Source organism: Elephantulus edwardii, unplaced genomic scaffold, assembly GCF_000299155.1.
Source record: "Elephantulus edwardii isolate Elephantulus edwardi_28Jun2011 unplaced genomic scaffold, EleEdw1.0 scaffold00023, whole genome shotgun sequence".
NCBI classification, from domain to species: Eukaryota; Metazoa; Chordata; class Mammalia; order Macroscelidea; family Macroscelididae; genus Elephantulus; species Elephantulus edwardii.
Window position 1 is genome coordinate 26,499,472 of NW_006399773.1, and position 18,238 is coordinate 26,517,709.

An 18,238-nucleotide genomic window follows, 5' to 3' on the forward strand; every position below is an offset into this window, starting at 1 on the left:
TTTTTTTTAACCTGGCCTAGTAGCCCATCAAGGCAAATGAAAACTATATGTAATTTGCAAGCTCTAAGTTTAAAGAAAATCTTGTTGTATAAAGATGGCTATTCTACTGAAAGAGAACTTTTCTAAATGTAACTTCTACTGCAGTATGTTTTGATGAATTAATTATCAATGTGCTAATAAATAAAAAAGATAGTGCCCTTGCAGAAATAAAAGGCACAGAAGGGGAAATAAAAGTACAATTTTATATGTTAGGTCTCTGGTGAAAAATGATCTGTCAAATACTACGAAGTTGCACTCCCCCTAGGGAAAACATATGTCTCTTATCTAGTGAGTTTAAGAGGACGCTTTAGTTTTAAATAGCATGGGGAACAAAAAAAAATAAATAAAAAGAATGTGAAGTTGCTTTAGTGGGAGAACCTCTTTAATTATACTTCTCTTAAGAGCCCTTGAAAATATTTTAAATTACACTAAAATGAATATATTTTAATACTCTAGGGGCACCTGATTGCTTACACAGAACATTTTTATTTCAATAGTAAACTAATTTCATCTGGTTAATTCTGATAGTACATATTGTCTTAAAAATATTAAAATTATACGATATTGTCTTAAATATACATAAAAACAAGACGACAACAACAATAATACCAATACAACAGCTTTGCTATTGCATTTGTCCTGACTCATGATAATCCTAGGTATTTGAGAGAAATTGAATAGGAAGGATTTTTCTTGGCTGTGAACACCTGAAAATGAGGACAAATAGTTATAAACAGACTTTAATAATTGCATCATGGAATGTACAAAATATAAATGACATGAAAAATGAAATGGATCTCACGAAGATTGACATTCTAGGCATTAGCAAGATGGGGTGGACCGGTTTTGGCTACTTTGAATCAGACAATAACATGGTATTCTGTGCTGGGTATGAAAACCATAAGAACAGTGTTACATTCATAGATAAAAAGGCAATTTAAAGTTCTATCCTGTAGTACAGTGCTGTGAGTGATAGGATATAATTCATATGCATACAAGGAAGTCAAGTTAACACAACCAGGATTCAAATATAAGGACCAATAACTAAAGCCAAAGAGAAGGATATTAAAGATTTTTTACCAAAATTTGCAGTCCTAAATTGACCAAAAAATCAAGATGAGTTAATGACAACTTTGATGATTGGAATGTAAAAGTTGGAAGCAATGAAGAAAGAATGGTAGTTGAGAGGTACAAACAGATTTAGTTACAGAAATGAGACTGGAAAGAAAATGATCAAATTTGTACTTTCAATGATTTATTAATCACAAATATGGGGTTTTTTTAAGCACACATGGGTATTTTGTACAAGGACCTTACCTGTTGGCATGCATTTGAATCAGATTGACTACATTTGTGTAAGAAATCATTAGAGAAGCTCAATATCAACAGTCAGGACCAGGCCAGGCACATCAACTTGTATGTGCAGATGAAAATTGAAATACAAGAATATTAAAACAAACTTGGGAGCACCAAAATCTCGAGTCTCTCTCTCATTTGAATTTAAAAATTATAATATTAAGAGTAGGTTTGAAGTAAGTAAACCAGTATATGGTAAAAAAACCCAAAAAACAAAAAACACAAAAACATGTTTGAATCAAGTTTCGAAGGCTCTATATTTCAATGAGAGAAGATTGTCCATCTTGGGTTGCGGTCGCTGATCCTCTTGTGACCCTGGTGATGAGCAATCTTTGGATTATCAATGTAACTCACAACAGGTTACGTCACCAGAGCGCCACACTATAAACTGAGTAGCTCAAAACAACATGAATGCATTATTCTCTTGGAGTTTAAGAGTCTAAAATGAAATTCACTCGACTAGAATAAAGATATTGGCCGTCTGGTATCCCTGTGGAGGCACTAAGGGAGAATATGTTTCTTTGCTTTATCTGTTTTGCAGACTCCTCCTGTTTTCCTAGGTTCATGGTGTCTCTCTTCACTTTTCTTCAAAGCCAGTAGCATTCATTGTTGTTGCTTATCATTGAGTCGGAACTGACCCATCATTGACCCTCAGTAGGTTTTCAGAGGCAGTTAATTGCATGGTAAAAGATTGTCCATCTTTATCAGCACACCTTGTGGATTCATACTGCATGCTTTCAGATTGCGGTGCAGTTTCTTACCACTAGGCAAGTTGTTATGTGCCATCGAGTTGTCTGTGACTCATAGTAACAGTAGCTCTCAACCCTGCCCTATCCTGATCTAGTCTCATTGACTCTGACACACCTATCAACACTACCCGCATTACAGTGTCAATCCATCTCATCTGAGGCATTCTTCCTTTAGGCTGTCTCCCCAAGCTTCTGAGAATGATGCCCTTTTCCAAAGACTGGTCCTTCCTGGCCACGTGCCCAAAGTATGTGAGATGCAGTTTTAAAACCCTTGCCTCCAAGGAGAGTCACCCTCTTCAAGATAGAACTGATTGTTCTCTTGGCAATCTATGGTATGTTAAAGACACTTCTCCAGCACCACAACTCAAAGACATTAATTATTGTTTTATCTTCATCACTCTGATAGCATCTTCCAATCACTATCACATTTTGCTTTTGTTCTCACTCTTTTGAGGACACTTGTGATAACATTAGTCTGGCAATCACGTACAAACTGTGCTAAGTGCTAGGGAAAATGAAGGATCCAAGAAAGAGGGAAAGACCTTCAATAAGATAGATTGACACAGTGATTGTAAAAATGGGCTTAAGCATATCAGAGAGTTCATGAGGGTTCGGACCTCTTGTTCATATTGTTGCTAGGCATCATAGATCACTAGATGGCTCCTTACAACAACAACTAACCTAAAAATTGTCAGTGTGACTACAATAAATAGTGTATATAATAAAGATTTATAAAAATCTGCTTTCATAAACATACAAGAGCAGTCAAACTATGAAGCTTATAGAGTCATCATAGGTAAAAATTGAATTTATGGAAATAACTTTAATACACTGAATTTTAATCAATGCATGTATCCTCTTTACTCATACTTTTTATATTTTGATGATTTAAATATTGCCCCAAAATTATACATTTTACAAAATTCTACATAAATAATTTTTCTGCATTTCTAGAAGTTTATGCATGCTTTATATGCATTGAATCATATCATGAGAGATATACTTTCTAGTTTTTATGTTTACATAATTGTTTTGTACTGCTACTAAGTTAACATTGATGCATTATTGCTTTCTATAGATAAGACTTCCTAAAATTCAAGCACATATTTGACAGTTTGGTGCATTTCTGTTCTTTAGGCTTAAATATGATCCCTTCTAAAGTAATACTTACAGTGATTCTCAAATTCAGCATGATATGAAACACTTGGATTTGTTAAAACACAGCTTGCTGGGAACTATCTCAGCTTTTCTGAGTCAACAGCTCTGAAATAAGGTCTGTGAATTTACACTTTAACTACTTCCCAGAAGATACTGCTGCTTCTGACTTAGGGATGAAACTTTGGGAGTCATTGTCTAAAAAAGTTTCTTCAGTGAGAATTTGCTGTTTATAAATATTCTCAAAGGTTTCTCTACCTGGGATTGCAGTGCAGCTTCTTGCCCCTAGGCCACCAGAGCTCTTTCATACATAGCCTTTAAATACAACTGTTTTATTTGATCAAGTTCATTTGAAAAATAAAGATATTAAAAAAGAAAAGGTTTCTCTAATTTCTCCCTGACATAGATTCCAAAGAGCAGACAATGCTGTAAAAAAATTGATATGTGAAAATAGTGGGGGCAACATCAGATTACAAAATGGAGAATGCTCACATCATTAAGAATCCTGCCAAATTAAATCATTACATAACTGTTAAAACACTGAGAATTGGGTCCCACTTAAGATGATCTTAATTATAACAGACATTATTATCTTATATCTCAGCTTTTATTACTGTCAGAAACATGTCATTAATACACTAAACAGTTGATTAGTAGTATTTTTTTTGTAATTGTAAATATGAAATATCAGGTAAAGAGATAGTAAGTCAGGAATAGATATATCTGTTTTTCTTGTGCTTGTAATCCTGTCTTCTTAGTCTAGCAAGATTACAATTCAAATCCACCCTGATGCCACAGAAAAAAGATATATCAGTCTGCATTTATAAAATTTTATAGCCTTGGACTTCTGAAAATGGCAGTTCTACTTTATCCCAAAAGGTCACTATGAGTTGGACTTGACAACATTTTTTATTTATTTAGATTTTTAATCAGTGCTTTGATGTCATTCTGGAGACTAAGGTGTACCTAATCCAGGTCGTAGTCTTCTCAATTACTTGCTATGTATCAGAGAGCTGGGCAATTAGTAAGAATGATAGAAGGACTGATGCCTTTGATTTGTTGTGCTAGAGAAGAGTACTGAATATACCATGAACTACTAGGAGAACAAAAGGTTCATCTTGGAGATGGTGAAACCTGGCTGTCCCTTTGTGGCAAGTATTTTGAAGATTCGTCTAACATACCTTTGGGCATGTTGCATGGAGGGACCAATCCTTTGATAGGGACATCATACTTGGAAGGGTGGAGGGACAGTGCAAGAAAGGAAGACCCTGGATGAGATGGATTGACTCAATAACTGGGGTAAAGGGGCTAAGTGTGTTCGAGACAATGAGATTGGCACAGGATAGAGCAGGATTCAGAGCTATTGTATATAGGCCATCTATGAGTTGTAAGTGACTCAATGACACATAACAACAACAACAACATCAATGCCTAGTTTAGTTCTTAGTACAATACAAGTACTCAAACTTAAATATTAAATAACTTAAATATTAAATATTGCAACAAGATTATATTAAATTGAGTTTCAAGTAAAAAGACATCGTAAAAAATAGGTAAATTAACCTCATAAGGTTATTATATTAAGCTTAATTCATAAACTATAAGATTACTATTCAGAAGCATTTCTTTCTAAATCTACCTAGAAGCACACTGACACTTAACCATTCTAAAAAGAATCAGCTTCTATCCTCCATCTTTTTATGCTTACCAAACTTGCTTCTACACATTGTCTATTTTTTTTGTGTCTTACATAAAGCACAGAATTGTTTAAAAAGTTGGGAAAAATGCAGTGTGACTTTCTAAAAAAAGTGAAAGTAGATATAGCACAAATTGTGAATCACATCAGACATAGATACAAATCTTCCTTTATTTGAAGCAAATATCTAGAATAGCTACTACACAATAGATGCAAAATGTAGACTCAATCATTCCAATAATCATTAATATGGCAAAGAACTGACTAACAATTTGTTTTCTTGTACATCGGGCCTCTTGAATCAGAACCATCTTGACAGTGACTAACAATTACAATGCCTGGTAAAAAACTGAAAAGTAGACTAAGGTTTCAAAAAGAATGTTGTCTTAATTCCAAGTTAATGAATTGTCAAGCTATGTTTTCTTTTTCAGATGTAATTTTCCATTATATTACTGTAAATATGTGTTAACAATTTCATGCATATTAACCATTTACATAAGAATGACAAAACTTTTAAAGGTTTTTAAATAAATTTAAATAAAAATATGTGTGTTCAGAATTTCCTAAATGATCATATATTACTTCTTCAAAAGCAAAGGAATGTAACTATAGTAATAATGAATTATACTCTTATATTACAAATAACCGAGTATTGTTCCCTTTGACTTCTTCACGTAGATGTAGTTCATGAATTTTAAACTTTTACAAATTCTAAACTTTAGCAAATTAAATATACCAGGGCATAGTATATAGAGAAATTAATGAAGTGAAAAAATTTGACAATGATGTAATGAAAGTTTTGAAACTGTTTAAGTTCTAAGTCTAAGTCAGTCTCAGTAGTTAACAATCTTCTATTAAATTCTTAATAAGCTATCTAATCAGGGCATTATTTCAGACAAATTAAAGTTAACAATAAACAACTATCTGTCTTCATAATTTAATTACCTTTCTGTTATCTGAAGCTATAATCTATGTAGACTTTATCTTCAACTGCTATATGCTAATTATTTTACCAGCAACCTAATATATTTTTACATCTTGCATTACTATAAGTATTATTTATTAAATAGCTTTTCACTTCAAAATAATGCACTAGAACATTCTTTAATTATACAAATGAATGTGTATTATTTATAATTTACTAATGCATTAATAAATCTATACAAATATAGTGGAGTCATTTTTACATTTTAGAACAAAGAAGTCATGTAGTTGTTTGGTTTTTTTTGTTTGTTTTTTTTCTTTTTTTTTTTTTACTACATGTAGAACTACTTAGGAGCTAGTTAACATTACATTAAAGAAAAGATGAAAGTCATTTTGAAATATTATTGGAATATGAGAGCAGAATTTAAATCACAGGTGATAACCGTAAGATGAAGAGTCTCCAATAATGGGAGACTAAAAAATTCAATAGTGAAAAGAATTGTAAAAATTTAAGTGCCCTGAATTTTGAACTGAGCTGTGTTGCAGACTTAGACCTGTATATAAAGTAGAAATAGTTAATACCAGATTGAGTAGAGTATATAAAAATGTATTGTTTTAGTAAATACCACACTTAAATTTTATTTAATCAATATATTTACAAGTATATGTACTGAAATTATCAGTAGGATTTATAAAGTCATAAGGTTAAAATAACTTTATTTCCTTTTATTATAGTTACTGTGTTTCATTCTAAATAAATTTTGATTATGATAGAAAAGTTTTCTAATTTTTTTAATATGTCAATGCTAAAATACTATTCTCACCAAATTATACAAAATCAATGCTAAAACACTCAATAAGACTTTGAATTTAATTATTTCATCATTAACATCAATCTAGCAATTATAGTTGCAAATTTTTATGTTTTATACAAATATTTTCTTAATGTACTTTGTAACTCTAATTAATGCACTTTCAAGATATACAACATTTATTGGTTTTTCTTCTAGTTTCATTTTATATATTCAGGATTGCCATTTTTCTTAACAATTTTAATTATGTATTTTTGTTGCTTGTTTGACAAACATTTCAATTTGGATTTTCTTATGAATCTGACATATGTTTTATAAGAAATTTTGAGTCAACATTGTCCCAAATGCTTGGCCTACCATATAAGTTCATGATTTCTGATATAAACAGCTCCTCCTTTGTTCGATTCTCTAGCTTCTTTGTGTTCTTTGGGTTTAATGGTTCACTGGAAGGTCGTGGACCATCCACTGAAGGCAGGCATCCTAAGATGAAGAAAACTTTAACTGAGTTCCCATGAACCTCTAGTAGATTGAGACTTGTATCCCATTCTAATCCTCTCTTCTTAATACAATACTTTCACATGAAAGGAGTTTATTGTCTGAGAAAGACATTCTGAATGATAAACCTTAGACACTGAGAGAAGCTGTGTGTGTGATAACCTCAGGTAGAAAGTAATATACTAACCCAAAACCATATAGAATCCTAAGGCAGCTCATAGAGATCCTGTGTACAACAGCTCTGAAGCCTGCCCTGTCCTGAGTCATCCTCACTTGACTCCAACACACTTACCCCCATTACTACAGTTACTGCATTCCCTGCATCATCCCTCCACTCTTCTAAGTCCTTTTCCAAGGACTGGTCCCTCCTGGCCACATGCCCAAAGTATGTGAGATGAAGCTTCAAAATCCAAGCTTCCAAGGAGAAACTTTTTTTCACCCTCTCCAAGATAGCCTTGTTTTCCTCATAGTCCATGCATGTTCAAGACTCTTTTCCAGCACTACAGCTCAAAGTCTTCAATTATTCTTCTATCATCCTTAGTCAGCTCTCTGACACAGAACAAGTGATTGTGAAGACCATGGTATGTGTCAGGCACATCTTAATCTAGACTGACACTGTTGCTTCTCAGTACTCAGAAGAGGTCCCTGACAGCAGATTTTACCAGTACAATTCATCTTTTGATTTCCTGACTGCTGGTGCCAAAAGTGTTGATTATAGAGCCAAGCAAGCTGAAATTAACAACTTCAATCTCATCTCCATCTATCATGGTGCAGCCAGTTGGCCCAGTGGTGAGAATTTGTTTTCTTGATGTTGAACTTCATTTTATTTTGAAGACTACAGTCCTTGACCTTCTGTAGAAAGTGCTTCAGGTCCTCTTCAGTTTCAGTAAACAAGGTTGTGTCATCTGCACCATGTAGGATGTTGACGACTATTTCTCCAGTCGTGATGCTGTATTCATCCTCATAAAGACCAGTCTCCTGAATGATCTATTCTACATATAGATTGAAAAAGTATGGAGACAGGACATATCCCTGACACATATCTTTCCTGATATTGAACCTTGCTCTGTTCTGAGATCTGCTTCCAGGTCTGACTATAGGCTTCACTTGAATCGTAGTAGTACTTAATCTTTACCAACTGCACAAGAGGAACTGTCCTCATCTGCAGAATCAGTAAAACAAAACCAATTCTCATGTGGTAAGGTATGTCCCCTATACTCCCATACCTCTTTCTACCCATCTCAACACCAGTCTTATTGCTTTTCTGGGTTCAAAATCCAGTGTTATATCTCACAGACCATGCAGAAACATACTGGGGGAATTAAAAGGTTATAATCTAGATTCTTAAAAGAATGTAGCCAAGACAGTTCCTGAAATGTATAACCAGGCACCTCAATCTTGAGCCTAAAAGTGGCTAGTATTTCCAAGTTCTTGGCCTTCCAATATTAGCTTCCAACCCCTAGTTGTCCAACAAAATTTTCAGTCCTGCCAATATTGGCTCCCCTTCCCCCCACATTTTAGTATTCTTATGGTTCCAATGGTGAACTGAAAATTTTTCATAATTATCAATACTGCTATGCACATTTTTCTTTACTCTTCTAGAATTAGTATTCTTCACATTTAAATCCAATTTATTGTTATGCGACACATAGCTAGATACCATTGAATAGGCATTAAAACAAAAGTAACTTTCTCATATTCTCTGTTTTTAGCAATATTCATCTAATATCTGTAGCTATATTCTTCATTCCACGTACTTTTATAATTTAAGCTTGAATTTCTGGAAGGAATTTCTCTCTTGATATACTGTTGCAATTGTCTTTAAAGTATATTTAAAGATCTTGTTTGTTTGCAAACTTAATGATAATATCTATTGAAAATAATGGAAATCTCAGAACCCTTAATGGTGCACTTGTGAAACCTATACTTAGACTAGAAAACAATCGTCAGAACAGAGCAAGGAAACATTCCATGGTCCAAAGAAATGTGTTGAAGGTTTTTCCTGTCTCCATATCTTTTCAATCTATATGCAGAATAGATCATTCAAGAGGCTAAAATGTATAAGAAAAGGAGAGTGGCAATAGGATTAGAGGAAGACAGACCAATAATCTGCACTATGCAAATGATACTACCTTGCTTTCTGAAGTCGATGAGGACCTGAAGTATTTGCTGCAGAATGTCTAGGATTGTAGTCTTCAATTTGGATTTAAGCCAAACAACAAGATGCCAAAGATTCTCACCACTGGTCCAACGGGAGCTTTGTGATGGATAGAGATGAGATTGAGGTTAACAATTTCAGCTTGCCTGGGTCCACAATCAACACTCTTGTCACCAGCAGTCAAAAATATCAAGACACGAAATGTATTGAGGAAATCTGTTGACAGAGACCTCTCCAGAAAGCTGAAGAACAATGATATCAGTTTAGAGACTAAAGTGTACCTGATCCAAGCCATAGTCTTTACAATTACATACTATGCATCAGAGATCTGGACAATGATCAAGAATGACAGAATAAGAATCAATTGTTTGAGTTGTAGTACTGGAGAAGAGTATTGAACATATTACGGATTGCCAGGAGAACAAATAGGTCTGACTGGGAGAGGGTGAAACCAAGTTTTTCCTAGGAGCCTAGGAGCTTGAAGCTCTGTCTCATATAGTTTGAGAATATCCCAGGATTGACTAGCCCTTGGAGAAGGTCACTATGCTCAGAAGGGTGGAGTGACAGACAGGAGAGGATGACCCTGGATGAGGTTGATTGACACAGTAACTGGGGTGATGGGATTAAGTGTGCTGGAGTCAGTGATACTGGCTAAGGATAGAACAAGGTTCAGAGTTAATGTACATAGGGTTATTATATGAGTCACTGGCAGCTCAATGGCATAATAAAAATAACAACCACAACAATGTTGTCTTGCTGTGTTCAGCAAATGAAACTTTCAAAAACTTTAGAGTAGTCTTATTAATGTTGGCTATACTTCTTGTTTGTTGTTTTTAGGTACCATTGATTTGACTACAGCTTACAACAACCCTATGAACAATGGATCAGAACACTGCCATATCTTGGGACATACTTATATATCATCAATATTATACATATACATATTATATCATATCATCATACTTATATATGTCATCAATAATATATTTTAGTCCATTGTTATAGTCACTGCGTCAATTCATCTCATTGAGGATCTTTTCTTCGCTGACGGTCCACCTATTGAGGAACGAAGTCCTTTTTATGGATTATCCTTTCTTAAAAACATGCTCAAAATAAGTAAGATGAAAATTCATCATCCCTGCCTCTAAGGAGCACCCTGTTTGAACTTTCTGTAAGAAAAATCTCTTATTCTTTTGGCAGGCCATGTGATAACAGGTAATCTTCTCCAATACCACAACCCAAAACTATCATTTGTTTTTCTGTCATCTTTATTTATTAAGATTTTCATTATTTCATATTATGCAACTTTCAGAAGCATAACAAGTTATTGAACAGTTTATGGCTAGTGACAACTACTAAACAAAACAACTGGAAAAGATCCACGTTTATTCCCATTCAAAAAAATAGTTGTCTCTTTAGTCTTTGGTGGTGGTGTTCCTGTTGTTAGGTCTCGTTAAGTTGGGTACAACTCATAGAGATCCTATGAACAATAGACCTGACCCCTATTTTATACTGTGCTATCATTTTCATCCATGACATACATGAGCCCATTTTCACAGTCATTCAGTCAACCCATGTCATTAAGGGTATTCCTTTCTTTCACTTCCCTTCCATCTTCCCAAGCATTTTCCCTTTCCAAGGAATATCCCCTCCTACAACATTCCCAGTGTATGTGATTAGAAGTTTCACCATCCTTGCCTCAAAAGAGAATTCTGGCTGCATTTTCTCCAAGACCAACTGTTTGTTCTTTTGGTAGTTCATAATATATTTGATAGCTATTCCAACATTAAATGTAAATATATGCTTCCCAAAAAACTGAGACTCATCATGTTTAAATTGATGTCCAGTAAAGAGCTCTGGTAGTCTAGTGGTAAGAAGCTTAACTGTAATCCCAAGAGCATGCAGTATTAACCCACCAGTTGTTCCATGAGAGAAGGATGTGCAGTCTCCTCCTGTGTGATTAATTGCCTCTGAAAACCTACTAGAAGGTCAGCAATGTATCAGATTGACTTAAAAGCTAAATGACAACAACAAAGTAGTCATTAACCTCTAGTTTAAATACTTCTTTGAGGAGACTCTTTTATTATAAATATCATAATTTATTGAATAATTTTAAGATTTAATAGCATAGATTTAATTTGTAAATATTTTTAGACATTGTAATTTTAGCAAGACACTCTAATATCAAAGTGTGACATCCTTGCCAGACATTTTTTGGATTGTGGATCTTTTCTAGTTGTTTGGCATATAGCTATCCCTTTGAGGAGACAACTCTTTCTTAGTTTTATACTGCGTGCCTTATGCCTTCCAACCTGTGGGTCTCATATTGAGACACTATATTGAATAATAGAAAAGATTTTCACTGGCCCAAGAAGTAGATAACCAGGTATTTCTTTCTGATCCATGTTAATATGGAAGCTCTGCTGAAACCATGGATGATCAATCATATCTTCTAATATCACAGCAGCGTATAAGTCACAGATGTTAAGTAACAAAAGAAGGTATGGTAAAGTCAAGTATAAAATCTCAAGATCTACATCATCAATTAATTAAAGGAATAATTTTGTTGTTAGGTACAGTGGAGTTCAATTATATTACATAAAGAGAACCAAAGAAATAAACACAACCCCAGCAGATTTACATTTTGTAGATATCTCTTTGCCCCGTATATGTTTGAACAAATCAAGATTATAATTAAGGTATTTCATGGCTGAGATTTCAAGCAGTGAATGTAGAGTTGGTGTGAACAGTATGATTTATTAACAATATGAAGTTAATCTAAGGATGAATATAGAAGAAAATTATTGGTGTTAATGACTTGAGTTAAAGAAAATACAGTTCAGTTTATAAAAGAACAATAGGATATGCACAGGTTTCTGAGGAATAAATTGGAAGCCAAGTTAGACATAATGGACGGAGAATCAGCAAAATAATCTGTGGAAGGAACAGACATACCTGTATTAGCTGGAATTCCATGAGATTGCCTTGATTTTTAAGTTTCAAAAATTTTCGCCATTGAGAGTATATAATTTTCTATTCATTGAAATGTCTTAAGTTTCATTTCTTTGACAAGTTTCCATCTCGTTTTCTCAGATTTGCTGTATTAATATTTAAGTGATGGAGGATATCTGATTCAAGAATAAACAAAATAAGGCCTAAACATGACATCCTTCATAACACATATTTAAACACTGTGTAAATGCAGAACATGAACTATCCCATAATGCAGTCATCTCTGACAGAAAAATCCTTAGACTGATGTTGAGATGATGATTAAAACTAAAGATCAAGGAAGAAAGAGTGGCCAACAATAGTTTAAAATCTCTGTTGTAATTATTAAAATAACCATGTAATGTGTATTATTTTTCAAAGTTATTATGAAAAACGAAAACAAATCTACTACATTTGAGTTGATTCGTCTAACAGCTATCTATCTACATTTAAGTTTCTCAGGCTGCTAATTTTAAGAGCTATGACTGCTCATCTGTTTCCCACAGACCCTTCAGAGTTTGAACCACCTATGTTCTGGTTAGCAGTGCAACACATAACACATCACGTCTGCCATCAAGGCCCCTTCATTAATTTTTATACATTTATAGAAATGACAGTTATCTAACTTCAGTAAACGCCATTTTTCCCCCTTGGGAAGTATGTGATAGTATTAAATGGATCTGGCAAAACTGAACTGCTACCTGCAGAAAGCTGAAACAAGATCCACATCTCGCACCATTCAAAAAAAAAAAGAAAAAAATCACCTCAGGTTGGATGAGAGACCTAGTAGTAAAGCCCAAAATCATAAAGTTCATAAGAGACAAACTAGGACCAAGCTTAGAAGGCCTAGTCTATGAGTCTATAGTATAAAGAGATTGCAAAATATAGACAGAAATGCACAATCTGGAGAGGATAAAAGTGATGAGTGGGACTTTCTAAAGATTAAATCTCTGTGCTCATCAAAAACTTTTTCTAACAGGATGAAAAGAAAGCCTACATCCTGGAAACAAAAAATTGTCAATTGTGTCTCAGACAAGTGTCTTATACCAAAAGTTTACAGAATATTCCTGGACCTCCAGAAGAAAAAGACAAATAACTCAATTAAAAAAATAATCAAAAGACATAAAAAGACTATTCACAGAGGAAAACATTCAGGTGGCCAACAGACACATGAAGAATGCCAACAATCATTGGCAATGAAAGAAACATAAATAAAAAACACAGTGAGATACTTTCTCATCCCAGTAGCAGTGGCAAAGTTTAGTTGGAGAATATGTGGAGAGGTGAGAACTCTCATACACTGTAGGTGGAACTGTAAAATGGGGCAACCCTTCTGAAATTTTTCAATAATAGCTTATTCCTTCCTAAATTAATAATATAGAATTGCTGGAGAAGAGTTTTGAATATACCATAGACTGTAAGAAGAACAAACAGGTTCCAGCTTGCTCCTTGGAGGCAAGGATTCTGAGGCTTCATCTGACTTCAGACATTTTGCAAGAAGGGACTGGTCCTTGGAGAAGGACATCAGGGTTGGAAGGGTGGAAGGACGGAGAAAGAGAGGGGGATCATCGATGAGATGTACTGATACAGTGACTGGGGGATGATCGATGAGATGTACTAATACAGTGACTGGCGTAATGATGGTAAGTGTGTCAGAGAAAATTAATTTGACACAGGATAGAGTAGATTTCAAGGCTGTTGTACATAGAGTCGCTATAAGCCGCAAGTGACTCAACAGCACATCACAACAACAACAATAACATGTTTATTTTATGTTTCACTTACTGTCTTCAAATTAGAAGAGTAAGCTATACCACTTATGCCTTAATCTTATGTGCTGGTATATTACAGTCTCTGCTTTTTAAAGTAGTTTTGGCAATAACATTTTCAAAACCTTTTCAAAACTTATTATTTGTTGTCATGTACTGTTGTTTCAGAACCAACCCATAGGTGATTCTCCATTGAGTTTTCAGAAGTAGTAAATCACATGGGATGAGTTAAATCTCAAAATTGCTTTGACTTACTTATAGTAAAAATTGTCTTTAAAATGGAAAAAATATATTTTTATAGTATACTCACTTACAACAGAACAAATAGAAAACACAACCTAAACCTCTAATACAAAAGGAACACACTTGTCTCATTCCACTGAATCTTTAATAATTATTCAGTACAAATAGAGATATGGTACATGGAAGCAAAAGATGAGTAATGATAGAAATTATATTAGATCAATAAATTTAATGTTTAAAAATGCTAAACAAATGAAAGCCTGAAGTAACCAATAACACGTTTAATAAGAAGAGGCAAATTTGGCATTGTAAAAAACGAGAGGTTAATGACAGAAGGAATTCTTAAATTGCATATGACTGGGAAGAGCAAAGTGGAAATTCATAATGGAACATTGTTATATTCTAGTAGAAGAGAAAGAAAATGTGTAGTTTGTTTTGTTGTTATATGAAAGGTTATTAGCTAGAAAACAAGTTAGCATTTCCCCCCTGAATTTCAGTGATTTTACAATGTACAAATAATGAATCATGGGAAAACTTTTTAATGATTTTTAAAGACCACTACAATTACTCAACATTTCTGTAGACAATATCTCAACATTAAAAATTCCTGTAGGACATTCCTATATGAATTTTATTTAAAACAATTGTGATTTGCTGAAATTAATCCTCTTCATTAAGAGGCAATAAAAGCTATTACAAGAGCTCTTTTGTTAGTCCTTATCGTAATACTTTATACATTTCCACATATCCATAAATTTTTTTTTAAATAAAAAACAAATTAAAAACCTACTATAATATAATTCAATCAAGGGAAAAATAAGGGACTGCAAGGTCTAAAACTGTTCAGTGTGGTGGTATTAGAGAGAGGATAGTACTCTTTAAAAATTTTGGAGTAAGACTTACTATACTGTAGGAAGGAGTTGTACACAATTCATAAAGAACTCTAAATAAAAATAATTAAATAGATAAAATAAAGTGTAATGCACTGCTAACTCAAAGCTCAGTAGTTTGAATCTACCAGTCAGTCTACGGGACAATGATGGATTATCGTGTGTGTGTGTGTGTGTGTGTGTGTGTGTGTGTGTGTGTGTGTACACATTGTCAAATCTAATCTAACTGGCATAGGAGGAGACTGTCCTTCCTTCTCCAGTGGAGCATCTGATGGATTTGAACTGTTCACCTTCAGGATTGAAAAACAGCTTCTGCTGCTAATCCACCAGAACACTTTGGAAAGATGGATAATCTCCTTTGTAAAGATTCACAGCCTTCAAAACATATTCAGAGATACCACTTGTTGGAATGGACTGCTTACAATTTTTACAATCTTTGAAAACCATTTATCTTCATGATAAGTACCTCAGACACAAGGATTTTAATTTATAATTTCTACCACATGCACAGTTTATCTGAACAGATAAAGGGAACATTGCAAAGTTTAATATTAAGAAATGTGTATACCAATGCTGTACTCTTTCTCCATGTCTATTAAACTTATGTGATGGGAAAAAAAAAGTACTGGGAGAATCTGGACTTTTTGTAGAGGAACATGGTATCAAAATCAGAGGAAAACTTACCAACCACCTTCATTATGCAGATGATACCAACCTGCTTGCTGAAAGGGTTTGAAATGCTTACCAAAAACCAAAGACTAAAGCCTTCAATGTGGGTTACATCTAAATATCAAGAAAACAAAAATCTCACTATTAGAACAATGGGTAGAGAAAATATTGATCTTGTAATGATTTTATTTTGTTTGGATCCACAAACAATCTTCTTGCTGCAAACAGTAAAGAATTTAAAAAAAAAAAACAACCAACAACAACAATAACCCAATAATAAGAGAGAGGCAAATCAAAACCACAATGAGATACCATCTTATCCTGTACCGTGGCAAAGCTTGGCAGGACAGCATGTAATAAATATTGGAGAGGATGTGAAGAGATAGGAACCCTTAAACATCATTGGTGGGATTGTGAAATTGTATAACCATTCTGGAAGGCAGTTTGGCAGTTTCTCAGAAAGCTGAACACAGACATTCCATATGACCCACCTATTCCACTGCTTGGAATATATACCAAGAAAATTAGAATTGAGGCATAATCAGAAATTTGTACACCAATGTTCATAGCAGTGTTATTCACCATCATGAGAATATGGAAACAGCAAAAATGTTCAACCACTATAGAATGGATTGAGGAATTACGGTATATTCACACCCCGTAATACTAACGCAACATATAGGAGCAATGATTTTGAAAATTACTACCTAACTTGACAATGACTGGAGAGCTTTATGCTCTAAGTTAGCAAACTTAGTGAATTCAGTATCATAAGGACAAATACTGTGTAAGAGCATCTTTGTAGAAATAGATAACTAATAAAACATGTATGAGAATCTAAGAGGGGAGGGTAGAAGGGTGAGGTTGGGTGAGGAGGTCAGTAATCATAGGGTCACACATTTTGATGGGTGAAGGGAGTTGTGAATAAAGGAAACGGGAAGATCTGGTGTGAAAATTTATATATATATATAAACTTTTTAAGTTTGTTGTTGTTATGTGCCATCGAGTCACCTGAGACTCATAGAGACCTACAACAGCCCTAAACCCTGCTTTATCCATTGCCAATCTTATTGTCTCTGATACAGCTACCCCCATTACCCCAGTCGCTGAATCAATCCATCTCATTGAGAGTCTTCCTCTCCTTCACTGTTCCTTCACCCTCCCAAGCATAATGTCCCTCTCTAAGGACAAATCCCGCCTTGCAACATGTCCAAAATGTGTCAGACGAAGCTTCAGAATCCTTGCCTCCAAGAAGCAGTCTGGCTTCACCCTCTCCAGGACGAACTTGTTTATTCTTCTAGCAGTCCATGGTATATTCAATACTTTTCTCCAGCACCACAGCTCAAAAGCAACAATTCTCCTTCTGTCATCCCTGGTCATTTTATAGCTTTCTGTATTTGGGAACACTGTGGTCTGCCTCAGGTGTGCCTTAGTCTCCAGACCGACATCGTTTCTATTCAGTACTTTGGAGAGATCTCTGACAGCAGACTTTCCCAATGCAATTCGTCTTTTAATTTCCTGGCTGCTGGTACCAAGAGTGTTGATAAACAAGTATAAAATAAAAATCAAAAGAACATACAGATATGTCTTGGAGTAAGTGCACTCAGAGTACTCATAAAAAACAAGGGTGGTGAAACTTAAACACATAACTCAGACATGTTGGTTGAAGGGGCCATTCCTTGGGAGGGACATGGTACTTGAAAAGGTGGAGGGTCAGCAAAGGAGAGGAAAACTCTCAATGAGATGAACAGACACAGAGACTGTAACAACTGGCTCAAATGTATCAGAGATGATGAGAAATGAGATAAGATTAGGTAAAGCTCAGGTTCATTGCTTATAGAGTCACTATATATGAGTTATATTCCACTAGCTGGCACCTAACAATAATATCGCATACATAATGCATATATTAGTCATGCTAGAACTTAAATATATCATTCATAGTGAATGGCACATTTGGTGGCCTTGAATCTGAGTTTAAAGTATATTAAAAATATTTCTCTTTCTCTTTTTTGTTGTGTTTTTTAAAGAAAAATAATTTATATGAGTTTGCATACAAATTTCATATGCACTGTGTTTCACATTTTCCTTAATTCACATTGTGTTTCATACAATCATTTCTTTCCCCACCTTGAACCCCATGCATGTTTTATTAGTTACGGTTCTATTTTCATAGTAATGGTCCTATGCAATATTTGTCCTTATGAGGTTGAGTGAGTTCACTAAGCATAATATTCTCCAGTCTCTGGCAAGTTACATAATATTTTTTGAAATTGTGTTTCCTGAGTGCTG